Genomic DNA, 16,678 nt, shown 5'->3' with positions numbered 1-16,678 from the left:
AAATTATATCGTTTCATTATTATTATTAACTAATAAAAGGTATGTATATAAGTAAAAATAAGATCGTATAAAAATTCGTTTGTTTATCTATTTCATTGGCGATCCGGTCTCTTTAATTTTCACTCTGTGGGCTGCTGGGAGGAGGAGAAGGAGGAGGAGGAGGACGACGACGACAAACATCGAAAATTTTAAAATTAAAGTTAGTTTTATTTAAAAAACAAAAAAATAAAGACGAGGTGTTGTTTTCTTTTCGAGATAATTTTTTTTCTTCATTTATCGCTTTGAAATTTTATTCAACAATAAAATGATAAACCAATTTACAATTCTATTTTTATGCATGTAAAAATTTGTTAAAAAGTTAAAAAAAAAAAAAAAGAAACAACAAAAAAAACCACCTCGAGCCTGCCTTCCTACTACCACTTTTTTTTTTTTTTTTACTCAACATACACCTCCAAACACCCGAGCAATGCCGGGCACCGATGCTAGTATATATATATATATATATATATATATATATATATATATATATATATATATATAAAGTTAAGAAGATAAAACGTAAAGTAACATAGTAACTTTATTACATTATCAAGTCAACAAGAGTTACAGAAAGAGGAATTAGGGAGAAATCTCTAAGCCATGGCATTTCGAAGCTAAATGCATTTGGTAAGAATTATTTGAATGTTGTTCACGTGGACGAGGACGGGCGGGCGATTGTCGTCGATGTTGCCGTTAATAGCAGTGTGTTTCGGATAGTCGCAGTTTACGCACCTAATTCCGCTGTGGAGAGGGCTTCCTTTTTTCGACGAGTGGAGGGTTTTATAGATGATCTGGAGAGGGTAGTCTTAATGGGTGATTGGAATGCCATCCTTGATCCCAAGATAGATAAAGTCGGGGGGGGGGAGGACTAGCGGGTCAGTGTGGTGTGACAGCAGTCTGTCTGACCTGATGGCTTCATGTGACCTGGTCGACAGATTTCACCTGGATCACCCATGGCAGGAGATGTGGACGTGGCATCCTAATGCGCCTTCCTATCAAAGTACTTAGTTGGATCGGATGTTAGTTAGAAGAAGCGATGTAGATTTTCTATCTTGCCCCACGTTCCACTTTTTAGGACACTCAGACCATAAACTAGTTATGGTCCGCCTGAACTTGAACTCTAGGCCTAAACTGGCCGGATACTGGAAGTTCAACAGCACCTTGTTGGAGCTGGAGGACTACCGATTGAAGGTTATAGAGATAATCCAACGGGCATTTGTGGGGGCGGTTACCGGGAGTAAGTGGTGAGTTAGTCTCAAGGCTAAGATTAGACGCTTCTCGGTCCAGTACAGCCAACACCTCGCCCTAGATAAGGCTAAGGCCAAGAAGCATACAGAGAATAGGCTGACCCGGGCGGTGGAGGAGGGCCCCCTAGAGATAGCACTAGCTAAACAAGACCTCAACCGCTTGTCTAGCGAGCGGTACGAGGGCCAGATAGTTAGGGCTAGGCTAATGAAAATCTTGAACGAGGCTGTTAATGCAGACACTGTTGAGCGTAAGGTTACTCTAAGGCACAGCTCGGAGGGGTACATTTGAAAGGTAAACAACCCGGAAGGGCACGCCCTCGTGTTGACGTGGGAGATTTGCGAGGGGTTTCGAAAGCAGCTATCGAAGCATTTCACCCAACTACCCAGACTCAGGATCGAAGAGTTTGCCAGCTATTTGGCTGACTCGCCCCGCCTCATGGCGGCTCGAGCGGCTAGCTGTGATGGTCTTGTTGCAGAACATGAGATCATTACTGCGTTGAAGCAGGTCGGCTGCAACAAGTCCCCGGGGCTTGATGGGCTATCCTACGAATTTTACTTGAGGCTGTCGCCCATGTTGGTCCCTATTCTAATAGGATATGTTCAACCATTGGTTTGTTCAGGGCTCCATCCCTAGGCAGGTGACCAAGGGGAGTGATCACATTGCTGAGGAAAGGTCAATGGCATGGTGGGGAGGAAGATTTAGACGATTTCAGGCCCTTGACTCTGCTAAACACAGAGTTAAAGATTTTGGCCGAGGTTCTTGCGAATCAGTTGCAGGTTGTCATCACTGACTTGATCGAACCAAACCAGAGCTATGCTGTGAAGGGGAGATCGATTCAGGACTATCTTCATCTGATACGCACGATCATAGAGAGGACAGAAGACGATGCCGAGGCTTCGCTGATCAGTTTGGATCAGTCCAAGGCGTTCGATAGGGTGGACCATCGGTTCCTGGGATCTGTGCTGGAGGCCGCCGGATTTAATCCAGACTTCCGCAAGTGGATCTCTGTACTGTATGACAGGCTGACGGTAGCGGTGCAGGTCAATGGTAAGCTGTCGGAGTCTTTCACTGTCTCCTGGTCGGTGCGACAGGGTTGCCCGCTGTCACCTCTCTTGTACGTCCTGGCTTGGAACCCCTCCTTCGCAAGTTAAGGGACGAGACGACTACACCAGTCCTGCGTGGGATAGCTCTCCCTGGAGGCACATGAGCCAGGGTTTCCGCGTCCGCCGATGACGTCGCCGTGTTCGTGTCTTGCCCCACGGACATTCAAGCGGTCACCGAGATGCTTGCTCGATACAAAGAAGTTATGGGGGCCGTCTTCAATCGCAGTAAGTCGGTGGGTCTGCGGTTGGGTGCCTGGACCGAAGTAAATTCGCTTCCAGGCATCTTCAGTTGGACTGATGGCCCGGTCCGGATCCTCGGTGTGTGGTTCGGACCGGGTCTCCAGCTGAAAAAAAACTGGTCGGAAGTAGAGACCAAGGTCGAATCCTCTGTCAAGACTTGGGTTCGAAGGAAATTGTCCTTGAAGGGTCGGGCGGAGGCGTTTGCTACATACGTCTTTCTGCTCATCCTTTACTGTCTGTCTGTACTTCCCCTCCCTGCAAAACGACGAATCAGCTTACAGGAGCACCTCGACACACTCTTGTGAAACGAGGGTAAGCATTATGTTTGCAGAGAGGTCTGTGTTTGAAATCTGAGCGAGGGAGGCTTAGGACTGCCCGATCTCCGGTGTCACAAGCACGCAGAGAGGTTGGCCTTCCTGAGCCGTTCAGTGTACGTAGACGTTCCATGGGTCACTGCGGTTGGAAGCTCGTTTTCTAATCTCACACCTAACCCCTCAGTCGAAGCTCGGCAGAGACTGAGTGGTGAACAAACATTCTACGCCGAATGCCGGTCCGCACTTAGAGCGTTGCCGGAGACCAGTGTCCTCGAACAGTCTAGGAACAGGCTTTATCGGGAGCTAGTGGGGCGTAGCATAAAGGAACCGCTAGTGAAACGGACGGGAATGTCATTAGAGGAGGTCCGCTCTCAGTGGAGTTGGGCACCGGGACGGGACTTTCTTACAAACTCGGAATTTTCCTTTACCTGGCGACTTGTCTGGAACGCACTGCCCCTCCTTGAAGAACTCAACCTGTACAATGAAGAAACCCGGGTCTACTGCCTGTGCTACAACGAGGACATGAGGGAAACAGTCGGTCATGCCTTTTTCCGCTGCAGCAGGCTCAAGACCCTCCTGGGGTACGTCAATGAAATAACGGCTCGCATCGATGCCAAGCGCTGGCTTGAACTCGACGAATCATATTTTGTGGAGAACATTGATCGTCCGCTGCCTAGGGAGAAAAGAATGTTTTTTCTAGCGATACTAGCAGTAGCAAGGATGGTCATATGGATCACACGCCTCAAGCGAGTCCGCAAAGGGATATCTGTTCCGGATTGGGATCTGATCGTCTACTTTAAACATCTGCTTAAAGTAAAGAAAAGATGTGATTGGAAGAGGTTGCTTCGAGTGGCCTTTGACAAGAGGTGGGTGCATGACACTAGCTTGTGCATCTGACGAGGCGCCAAGTTTGAATTCGTGTTACCACCATAAGCATGGCACATGCAGAACTGGGCCCTACGAAGCTCATCCCGCTAGGTTAGACAAATAAAAAGTAAAGAGACTCTTGACTGGTGGTACAAATGAGATCCTGTTCCCCAATTTTTGTTTTTTGGCACTAGAGAACCTTGCGAGGCTACCCTACCACTACTCCCCCCCCTATCTTTTTGTTTTATCACCCCCTGGGCAACCCCTACTCGAAGGTCGCTGTCTACCCCCCCCCCCCATCTTCCCTTTTTTTTTTTTGACAATTATTTATTTTTCCTCCCTACACCCAATAAGAATACTTCCCAATCCCCACTAAGGATCTTCCCGCTTGTTTTCGGTGCCCCGGAAAACAGTAGGTGATCTAACTTTCCAGATTAGCTCAGGGAGGGACCTTACTAACAATGCACTAGACAATTTTATTTTTGCATATTTTTCTAGATTCCCCACTCCCCAACACGAACTGTTTTTCTTCCAAAATTCAAGAACTTTTTATTTTCCAATGAATTGAACTTTTTTTCACACGCACACACACACACATTTTAATTACAAAAAAAAAAAAAAATTTACACACACACACACACACACACAAAATAATTGTAAATATATTCTTTTTTGCAAAAAACGCTGGGGTTTTCATTAGTTAGTTTAGAGTCCACAGAGTGAATAAGTTATTGTGATAAATGTTGCCAGTCAAGAGTAAAGTCGCCAAAGACTCCATTTTCACTGTAGTAACAAAGATCCTGCAACACTTCCCCACCCAGATCTTAAAGGACCTTGTGCCTAAAATTGTTTTGTAAATTTGAATTTTGCTTTTAATTTATTTTAATTTCACATTGAATTATTTTGATTGTAATTTTAATTTTCACAAAATAAATTATATATAAAGAATTATTTTATAAGAGGCAATATGATGGGGGTAAAAGAAAGAAGGGACAGAAAAGAATAATACATACAAACCAATACATAAGAAAATGAAATATTAAGAAAAAAAAATTTAATTCATAAAAATATTTTAAAAAGTTTTAAAACCATCTATAAATTGATTTAAAAACTTAAACTATAAAAAATTAAAAAAAAAAAACAGGTAAAGTGTATGTCAACTAGCTAAAGCCAAGTAATCGATATTTACCTAAGAGAGAAGATACCACACTACTGGTGCGAATATGGTCTGTTTTTAAATTGTATTTTACACCTCCTTAGAGGTGTCCAGAAATTGCGGTTGGCACCACGTGGGTACCATCGCGGGGTATTGGGAATAGTTTTCAACTAGCAATAACAACGCCTCGGGTAATCCTCATTGGCTGCCGTATCGCCTCTGCGCAAAGCTGAAGTTTTCTCAGCCACAAATGTATTATATATCAGCGTCTGTATACTACACCCATCGCTCCCATCATTTTCTTTTTATGTATTAATTAAATCTTTTCATCAGATAAATTTATTTTAAGCTGATCTTAGTCACTACATAAGTATTCTATAAAGTTTTCCAAACAATTGTATTCATTTTAATGGATGTTAAGTATTTAAAATTGTTTTTTGTTTATTAAATATTAACAATCCATGAAGTTGTGTTTCTAACGTCCTTGACCTTCACACTTGTTGCTTTATCACCAGCTGCTTCCTTATGCTGAATTGGTACCACTCCCTTCTTTGTGGCTCTTTAACTTTTGGATTTAAAAAAAACGGAGGCATTATTTTGGACTCTAGATAATTTTTCGATTCTTTCTTCATAATACAACCAATGTATGTATTGATTGTAATTTAAAAAGCTATAAAAGTTTCTTCTGATGTAAGAGAGAGGGGGGACAAAAAAAAAATACTTCACGACCGCTCTTTAATGTCGCAGTCTTATTCTCAGTTCTCTTTGTTTTATTTTAATTCTCATGTTTGTGTTACTATACGCATTCGAAAATGTAGCCCCTCCCCCCCAAAAAAATAAAATAAAATATATAACAAATAAATGTTATCAAAGGCAAGATATATTACTCTTCTACCTATCTGGAGAAGTTTTTAGTGGTTTTACTCATGTTAAAACGTGTAATCGGTTCGAAAATCATAGTGTTTTTCGATGTATTTGAAAAAGAAAAATGGCGGCATGCTCGCTGTTGAACACGGTAAGTTTGGGAAAATCAGTTAAAACAAATAAATTATACAAAATACTGAATATATGTCCGCTTATGTCACGGTAATATATTGAATAAGTTTCTAACAGTATTTTGTATAATTTGTTTGTTCAAACTCGTTTTCCCAAACTTACAGTGTTCAACAGCGGCCATGCCGCCATCTCTCTCTCTCTCATATATATATATATATATATATATATATATATATATATAAATAAATAAAAATCCATTCACGTGAAATCACTTTTTTCTTCACCCTTTTCCCTCTGCTTCACTTTTTGTTATCAAGTAAGATCTTTGACATCGAATACTTTTGCGAGCAAAATCCGATCCCACATTTTGCTAAATGCTACCCTTTGATGAGAAGGAAAGTATTTCTTCGAAACTCCGTGGATTAAGGACTATCCACTTATTTAGTGTTTCCTTTTCAAATTAAATATGTTTTTAACTCTTTTTCAAAGTGTTTTTAACATGTCTTAATGACTATTTGCTCTTACTGCATGATTTTCGAACCGATTATGCGTTTTAAAGTTTGTGAAATCACTAAAAAATTTTTTCAAATAGGTAGAAGAGTAATTTATCTTGCCTTTGATAACATTATATTTCTTATATATTTGTTTTTTGACAACTTTTTCGAATCTATGTGTATAGTAACACAGACCCAAATTCTCTTATGATAAAAATGTATTTTCCGTACTTCATATCAATCCTATAAATATTTCTATTTACTTGCCTCCTCACGATGGCAGAGTTTTTGTTTACATAGGCATCACCACTTATCAAGGCCCAGAGGACACTCGAGGATAAGGGTTAAAGAGTGTACAGTAGAAATTGGACAATATAGTAACCGTTAGTAATGGAGGTTCGGTAAATTTGTTAACTTATACGGAACGGCTAATCAAAAACTTGTTTACATTAGACTTGAAGACAACCATATTGTAGTCAGCTGGAAAGCAGAAAAACTGAAGACAATTCCACAGGCGTGCAGTTCTAAGAAAGCAGCTTTGCTCATGAAATCTACGTTTAGGTTTAGGCACAGATAAAGAGTAGGGCTTAATTAGTGATAGTGTTTTCTACAGGTGTTTTTTGTAAAAGTTTGGCGAGGGGGGCTCATAGAATGGAGCTCAGCCGAGCACTAGCCATGAAAATAACGATAAACCAGAGACAAACTCGCAACATCTCTTCTGTGAGAAAGAGGTTGCAGGGAAGAGAAAAGGACATCCCCCACAATGCTACAAAGTCTATTTTGAAGGCAGGATAAGTCTTTTCTAGCAGCTCCTGCTCAGATGTGGCAACAGTACTCCATCCTTGGACGTACCTGGCTCTTATATAGATAGAGAATTGCATCAGCAGTGAGATATCTACTGGATCGATAGAATGATCTCACCATTTTCCCAGCAGCCTTGGCAACGGATTTAATGTATGTGTTCCATTTAAGACCAGGAGCTTGTCAAAACATGAGGCCTCCTCAAGACGAAAGTCATTCATTTCAATTGACGCCAGATGGGGATCAGAGCGTTGATGATGTAAAGATAAATGCTTGGTTTTAGATCCATTAAAAGTAACAAGCCACCTCTTTCCCCACTGTACCACTTGCTCAAGATCAGAGGAGAGAGAATCAGCCACAAGGTCGGTTTTTAATGTGGGGAAAATTCAGTTCCCCAAAAAGGTTACTCTGGATAAGAACAAAAATTCAAATTATCTCAGTCGTTAAGGATTTCTCCTTCACTGACCGAGGGCAGAAAAGAGGAAGTGTAGTATGTTTCTGTAGTGTAACGCAGAGGAAAGACTTTATCAAGGCTTTATTCAACTGAATTTTACAGTAACGACTACTCAAGGCAAGAGGCCAAACGCATATAAATAAGAATAAAAAAGGATTTATTTATATTTTAAAAAAATCACGTAATCACGTGAGCAAAAATTGTAACACAGATTTTTTTTCATGAACGTATAGCAGTTTCATGTCAAGTTCTTATTTAGTCTGCAATTGTATTTTGAGTGTTGAATTACTTAGTCATGACTGGATAGTAGTCCTAACAGTACAAGAGAATGTTAGCCTCGTGGATAAATAAAGGGTTCCATTCGAAATTCCACGCAGAGTTCTGAGTTCACCAGAAAGATCCCCGAGTTCAACAAGATACACCTGAAGAAGGCCAGAGGTTACATCGACTGAAACGTTGTGAAAATAACACTCAAGATGAGAATCGTAGTTTGAAGAACGCAAATACTACAAATGCCAAGTAGTTTATATTTTAAAGTAAAATAGAGCTAAACAATCATTTATGAACATCTGTGACAGGGTTTGGGTTAACTTATATTTGGCTAGGAATTGCTGGTTAAAAAGAAAACAAAAAAAAAATTAATTCAAGAGAATTTGCTCACTAAAGCAAATATTTGTTAGCAATATGTACACTGCAATGCATCAAAGATTTAAGTATTTCCTTGTGTTTTCAGTGAAAATAAATATGGATCCGAATTGACAGAAAAATCACTATTTTTAAAAATGTAAAAACATTGGCAATAGAAAAAGAAAATAAAATTATATAAAGAAAAAAATTTGCGATGCCATGCGTTCTCAATGCATTGAGTATTGTTGCTACATCTGGGCTGATGCATTTACCATCAGTCTCTCACTCTTAGACAGGATCCGAAAAAAAAAAGAGCCTCAAATCTAATAGGTCCCACACTATTGGCTAAGCTCCAATCCCTGTCTCATCACCACAATGTTGCATGTCTGTGCCTGTTTTACAAGTACTTTAATGGACTATGCTCTGATAAACTCATAGCAATTGTGCCTCTCGACATATATAATAACTCGACAAGCAGCAACTCTCCTCCTTTACCGTTGAGGTTCTTAGATGCCGGAAAGCCTTCTATTCTAATAATTTCTTCCTTTAAATTGCCAGACTTTGGAATTTCCTCCCTGTTTCTTGCTTCTCTGACTGTACTAATCTGCAAAAGTTTAAATGTAATGTGAATAGGCATATCACTGCTCAACTCCTCATAGTCATGTGTTAGACTCTGTCCCAAAGAGTAGCCCCTTATGTTCAAGTGGCAATATGCTTTGTTTGGGGTGAAAAAGGATAATTTTTAAAAATTTGCAATATTTGCCCATCTGTTTTTAACTTGTAAGTATATTACCTAAATCCTACTTTCAGAAATAATATTGTTTTTTTTTTTTGTTTTTTTTGCTTGATAAAATTAGTTTAATGGGCTTTTGTATAAATAAAATTTTTTTTTTTTTTGCTTGATAAAATTAGTTTAATGGGCTTTTGTATAAATAAAATTGATACAAAATCTCCCAAGTCTCGCAATTGGCCTTTGAATGTATTTTCATATATTTTGGTATGGGGTTATCTTTATTATTGGTGCTTCAACTTCACTTCCGATTAATGCTTAATTTTTAATTGAAATTTTTATTGTATCCTTTGGGTTTTTTTTAATTATTAGGTAAAGTTACAGAATAGTTAATATAAAACGCTCCTCTCCCATGTTAAGAATAACTTTTCATGATTATTTAGAAAAGCCATTCTTAACATGAAGAGAGGCAGCTGGAATTGATGTGGAAACATCAATCATAAAGATAACCTCGCATGACTAACCCCACATTTATCCTTTTTATTGCTGCTACCTAATTTTTTTCTTTTGAAAAAAATTAGTCAATAAAATGAAACAACTCCACACACCTTCAGTAAATCTTTAAAGCACTTCTTTCAAACTCCTCGGCTTAACATTCACAGGGAACATGAGTTGAGAGCATTGCCAGGCCGCTGCGAGGAAGGTAGGCTCTCTCTACTGTGTCAGAAAGTTACTCATGCCTGAAAGTATCCTATACTTCTACAAGGCCACCATTCGCCCATGCATGGAGTATTGTTGTCACATTTGGGCTGGTTCATCTTCTACTAGTCTCTCTCTCCTGGACAGGGTTCAGAAGAGAGTTGCCAACCTGATAGGTCTTGAACTGTCATCTAAGCTTCAACCTCTGTCCCATCAACGAAATATTGCATCTCTCTGCCTGTTCTACAAGTGTTTTAATGGTGGATGCTCCGATGAACTACAAACCGTTGTAGCCCCCCCGATGTAAATACTCTCGACAAACCTGACAAGCAGCAAAATCCCACCTCTACACAGTAGAGATCCCTAGATGTAAGAAGGCCTTCTATTTTAATAGTTTCTTCCCCAGAACTGCTAGACTTTGGAACTCCTTTCGGAGTTCCTGCTTTCCCAACTATACTGACATGCAGAAGTTCAAATGTAATTTGAACATACGTCTTGCTGCTCAACTCCCTACATAGTATAACTGCAACTTATGGTCATGTAGTAGCCCTTTACATAAAAGTGGCATTGTGCCTTGTTTGGGGTGAAAATGGAATTAAAAAAAAAACTGTTTTACGTTGTTATCCGTTTTCTTTTTATTCTAACCAAATCAAGTATTTTGTTCTTTCAAATTCAGTTGACTTTGCTGATGCTCTAAAATGTTTCGGTGCTTAGAAAGCTCTGAGAGATCCAAGAATTCTTTAACTCTCAGGGGCCATGGGAGCGTTGCATTATTTCAGACAGGGTGTCTGAGGCAAGAATAGCATGCCAGTGTCCACCCCTCTTCAGGCTTCAAAGTGCATACACCCCCTACTCTTATCAAATGGTTACTCATTTTTAGCACTGGCTAGGCTCAAAATCGCTTAACTTCAGTGATATTATCGGAATCGGTGTGTCAAAGTGATTATGCCATATATAGATGAAAGCTAAGGAAGGCAGATTAAATAATGTACCATATTTATATTCAGACAAATGGAAATGTATTTTGGTAACAAAAAGAATCTATATTTAGCTTTTGTGGATTTGCAGGAAGCTTTTTAATAAAGTGGCAAAAGTGTTGTTTATAGAGATGAGCATGAATTATGGAGGGAAAATCACAACTTGGCTAACATGTGTGTGTGTGCTTCAAAGGTTCGGTTGCATAAAAAAAAGAGGGAAAGAAAGGCTCAAATGCCGACACCCAGTTAGTTTTATGGTTGATAGTCACGTGAACGACACAGACTGTTACCGTTTATATGCAAATGAGACAGATGAATAAAACCAAGGATGAGTTGGACGAAAGTGTATGTCGTCGTACTTAAAAGAGTGTTGAGTTTTGTAGTTGGAAGTTTGTACAACAGAGTGTCGAATTTACCGAAGAAATTTTTAGTTTAACCATAAATTACAGGCAAGCAAATGATTGATGAATGTTGTTCAAGCAATGTACAGAAGTGTTTAAAGTCATGTATAAATTAAGAGCACATACAATAACAGTTTTAATGTTCTTTTTCATTTGTATGTTGTAAGTGTTGTCCACAGAGATGATTTATGTTGATGAGTTAATATTTCACTGTGAAACAATGCTAGATCTATATGTTAATAAAAAGGATTAAAGGAAACTAAAATGCATGTGACTGTCATCCAAACCAAAGTGATGATCAGTGATTGTTGTGTTGAAAAACCTCTGCAAAATGAAAAATTCTCGAACTCAGTTTTTGGAAAAGAGGATTGATGGAAACTCAACCTTTTGTGATACTTGTAAACATTGGGTACACAGGAAGTGGAATTATGGTTTGCTAGTATATCACGACTATCACGAATAAAAAAAGAATGAATGAAGGATGTGTGATAGACGGGACAAAAAAAAAAAGATGAAAACAAAAATATAAAGAAGAGTATTTATTTTAGTGGAATAAAATGCATCACTTTTCAGTAGGATTTAGTGGATTGTCAGGAAGGAGAGCCACTGTATAGAACAATGATAATGTTTATTTTGATAAATGTTTGGTTATTTTTATCATGATGATGGATCACCATGGTTATAGCCACTGTAAATCGTACTCGTCATCAGCTTAGTGCATTAGGGTTGCCATTTGCCTAACAGTGAATCTAGGGGAAAGTTGCATATAACTCTTGGCTGAAAAAACGTCAGCTTCTTTTATACATCTTGATCAGATGCTGCTGATAGCATCACCTTGATGCTAACTGATTGGTCAGTGGAAATGACGAGGAGCGCTGAGAAAAGAAATTGTGTTTATCTCTGCTACCAAAGATGCCAAAAGATTAAAATCCGATTTTGTTAAAATGAATGCCAGCCATTACATGGAGTATGAGACAATCTACTGCTTTCAGACTTTGTTTATTTGTTTGTTAAATTCTAAAAATCAGCGATATCTATTTGAAGAAGGTAAATTTTCATAATAGAACAATGCCTTGATCTTTATTAACAAAAGCGGTAACATTTTTGCAACTGAATCAGATATAAAATTAATAGTGGAGCAACCTCAGATCAATGTTTGCACATGGGGGTGGATCAAAATATTATGGAATTTTCCAGATATTAATTTATTCTACAAACTCATATATACATGAACTTATTTCTGAGCATAGTTGCCATTTGCCATTCAGGTCATGCATTTTTCAAGGCAATGTTTCCAGGTTTGAAAACCGTCTTTGAGAAACTCTGGAGAGTCAAGTGGTGGCGCAGTTTTTTGCTTCTTTTTGTCATTAAAATACCTTTGAGAGTTTCTTTGAATTTTGGATAAATTAAGAAGTCTGTCTGATGGAGCTAAACCAGGACGATATGATAGATGAGGAAACACTTCCCATTGAAATTCTTGACGACAACTTACATAACCGTCAAAGAATGTGCTGGTAAAACAGGATTCCATCATGAAGTTTCTTTTTCCGTTTTGTTAATCAAAACATCCTTTAGCTTCCTTAAAACCTCAGCATAGTAAACTCCTGTTATTGGTCTTTAATTTTCAAAGTAATCTATCAGTAGCACATCCTCTGAATTCTAGAAAATCGTGGCCATTATTTTTTAACCGATTTGAACTTGACTGTCTATCAGACTCAGGATGAGATCAAATCTAGTTTCATCTTTGCCAGAAATTGTTCTTTTATTTAATTTTTTTTCAATATTGTTAAGAAGACATTATTTCAAAGACTTTGTTGATCCGGTTACAATGCTTTTGGGATCCATCATACTCAGTTTGCACAATTTCAATTGAATTTGCTGACCCATAGGAAGTGTCTGGGGACATAACTATCTGATGGACAGTTATTTGTCGATCTTCTGCTAATAAATTTTCATTTCTGAAGGTTTCTGATCTTCCTGAGTGAGGGTCATCTTCAAGGTTATCTTTTTTAAATCGCTGAATCAATTTGTACATTGTAGTATATTTTGGAGCATAAGTTTATAAATTTTACCCAAACCTCAATGATTTGTGTTTCCTTCCATTTTAGCGATACCAAAAATTTAATATTCGACCTTATCATAATGTTCTCCATGGTTGAAAAACTAGCTTCTCTTAGAGTGTTTGAACAATACAGAGACTTGCATGAAACTGATCACAGATAACTAAGTGTTCTGACATGTTGAATAATTTTACTTCTATTAAAAAATTTTGCAAACTTTTTGATCCACCATTGCACATTTGTGATGGTTGACAATTTAAAGCTGTCTATGGTCAGATCAATTCAACTAGATGTGAACATTCATTATCAAATAGTTCTAAATCCATGTCAGTTGGTACGGGTTTGATCCTCTCTCCTTCAGTTTCAGCTGGCTTCAGAGAGGGAGCTTCTATAGGATATTAAATTCACCTACGGTCAGAGGATTTTAATGACGTTAGTTTTTGTCATAAAGTGTCAACATCTTTTCACATACAGTGCCTGGTATTCCCGAACAGACATTTACCTCATACTGCGAAGGCTTGACGTAAATTTAGTGAGCCAACGAGAATCTGTTTCTAAATTTTTCACATAAGGATTGATTATTCGTATTATTTGGCTTTTTCTAACTGCTGTTCTCATTTTGAGTGTTATTTTCATAAAGTTTCGGTAGATATAATTTTCGATCTTCTTCAAGTATATCTTGTTAAACTTAGAAATCTTTCTGTTGAACTCTGAAATTAGAACAGAATTTTGAATAAAACCTTTATTTAACCCACAGGGGTAGCATGCTTTCATTCCATTAGTCATGACTGAGTTGAAGTTCTAATTTGCAACACTGAAGATTGAACCTACAACTGAATTTAACCAAGTACTTTATCCATTACGCTACATAGTTTATCCACTATGCCACATGGTTTAGTAAATAAAGTATTTGATGAAATTCAGTTTTAAGTTAGACGTCTTCTGGAGGAATAATTAAAAAGTTTTTTTGAATAAACTCTTCAGAAATGTGACCAAGGTAACTCTAATGGTTTTTTTTTCCAGGATTCAATAATAAAACCTCAATTGAAGAATTTATGCACAGATCAAAAGAAAAATCACATTTGTAGCATATTGTGATGAAATCTTATAAAAAAAAAAGTGCTCCACGTGGCCAGATGCAGAAAATATGTTATTATTGTGAAGATGCACCATGTGTACTCACCAGCCGTGATCGTAATCGTTGTTATGCTGTCCAAAACAATCTGTCGATTCTTCAATTAATACTGCACTGAAGAGTTTTCAATAAAAAATTTAAAAAAACAAAACAAGGGCAATATATATATATATATATATATATATATATATATATATATATATATATATATATATACATATATACATTAATAATGTTTATCATTTTGGAGAAATGGCACTTGCTTCACCAAGGTTAAATGGCAGACTTAAAGAAATGCTTTCCAATAAATGCCGGCCAACTGAAAAACATCAGTCCAACTAAACACTACAGACACTCCGTTTTCCAGAACCACTGAAAGCCAACTGCCTGGCAGCTCCCTTGAAAATCAACTGCCCCATTAAACTTGTTTTTAAGCTTTAGCAATGGCTATCATCAGGAAGAGCACTAATGCTCTCGAACAAGGCATTCTGTAAAAATAACAAATTCAGAAATGAATCAAGCGGCTTCTGCAGGATCCTATGCATTCTCCCTTGCTTGGATCCCATCACTTCTCCTTTCTCCAAACAATGACAAAGACTATCTGCTGAACTAAACGCTCATGTACTGCTTGGAGTGAGCACTTTCTCGAACTATATGTGGATACTGATTCTCCCTTCTTAGGACGTGTCCTCAGCCACCATCTCTAGTCACCATCACAGGAATTCTCACCACGTTGGGCTGCCATCTGTTCGAGACCTCGGATGTATCCAATAACTGTAAACTTGATGTTAATTACTAACTGTGCAAAATGTAGGAGATATTTTGTTCCAGAAAACTATTTTACTCTTAACAAAACTTTTAGCAGAAGTTTACTTTTCAACACGCAATGGCAATACGAAAATGAAAACGCATGCAGAATATTAAAGTACATTTGTAAGAGAAATAAATAGGAAGAGATTGAAACCCAGATTTGTTTAAACGTTACATATTTGTACAAGACCTTATGGTTCTGAAAGCTGGCTGAATAAGATCATGTCTACAATCAAAACGGAAGCAGAACTTGATGCTTTGATTTGAAATTGGGGAGGGGGTACCATGTATATAATGCAGACATTAGTTGAAATCGGAAAAATTGAAAATTTTAGGGTGTCAGAATCAGAAAAAATGATGTCTAGTTAACGATGCCAAAAATGGTTATTTTAATTGTTCTATTATTTTTTGTTTGAAACAAAATTCTGTTATTTAATATTTATTGATTTTAAGCTATTAGTAAAACTAAAAAAATGTATTTTGCATTTGCTAAAAGATATACACATATTACACCGGTGTTTAATCAGAAAATGAAAATTTAGAGATGTAAAATGAATTTAAATCGGTAATTATTTCAGAAACAGAAATTTAGAATGGAATCAGTAAAATATTAGAATTGCCCTATCGCTAGTATACATTGATATTCAATATACCAACATTGACTTAGCATTGACTATGTATCATCCAGTTAAGTTTAAAAGTAAAAAAAAAACTATTCTACAAAAGACTAAAGATATTAATTATTGTTTAATGTGAAAAGAATTTGTGCTCATTATTCTGCCAATGGAAAGAATGTTTGATGTGTGAAGAGCTCTTATTTTTTTTATATATTGCCTTTTATATTCTTGCCGTGAGTTTTTGTGTGGTGTTTAATAAAATTAATTATTCAATAAGAATTCCAAATATTGCTATCTCTTTAGAATTGGCTTTTGTGTTTTCTTCTCTTTCATCGGATATTAGGCATAACATCATAATGACATTAGTTTGGACTGGGTTTCTCGGCCACAGGCTCAAACTTAAACAAATACTAAACTAACATTCATTGCACGTACAATTATATGTGAACATCAATGTATGATTATATAATTATTCATCTAATATATATATATATATATATATATATGCATACATATATATATATATATATATATATATATATATGTATGCATATATATATAATTGTAAATTTAATTTTCTTTATTCAATTTATGAACAAATGTTTAAGTATATTACACAAAAAATAAATACAAGTTAACATGTACACCATAAAACATGCATACAGCATCTCTACAAGAACTGTATTAGATGTATTAATGATAGGACAATTCCGACATTTTTCCCCCGATTCCGATACAATTACCAATTTTGATTCTGATTCTTTTAAAATCTCTAAATATTTAGCATTTTTATTTTTTCTTATTTTCATTTACTGCAAAAAAATCCATGTAAAATGGGCATATATTTTCACAAATGTAAAATACACTTGCGGGAAGTGGGGGTGATCTACAGATTTTAAATTCACTGGTA

At 37.1% G+C, this 16,678-nt stretch overlaps 1 protein-coding gene and 1 non-coding gene across 3 annotated transcripts in view; one reads left to right on the top strand and one right to left on the bottom strand.

Annotated features, from left to right (window-relative positions):
• LOC145284891 (WW domain-containing oxidoreductase-like) overlaps nt 1–16,678 on the top strand; it is an 820,745-nt gene that overhangs the window by 350,402 nt on the left and 453,665 nt on the right. The window lies entirely within an intron of this gene.
• On the bottom strand, nt 5,063–5,198 carry LOC145285430 (U4 spliceosomal RNA). The gene has a single exon (XR_013869056.1). It is a non-coding gene; the product is annotated as a U4 spliceosomal RNA (small nuclear RNA).

The sequence above is a fragment of the Euprymna scolopes genome, chromosome 9 (genome assembly GCF_053919585.1).
Source record: "Euprymna scolopes isolate OS-2025 chromosome 9, ASM5391958v1, whole genome shotgun sequence".
Classification (NCBI taxonomy): domain Eukaryota; kingdom Metazoa; phylum Mollusca; class Cephalopoda; order Sepiida; family Sepiolidae; genus Euprymna; species Euprymna scolopes.
The sequence above is the reverse complement of the archived record's forward strand: the minus strand, read 5'-3'. Positions and strand labels throughout refer to the sequence as shown.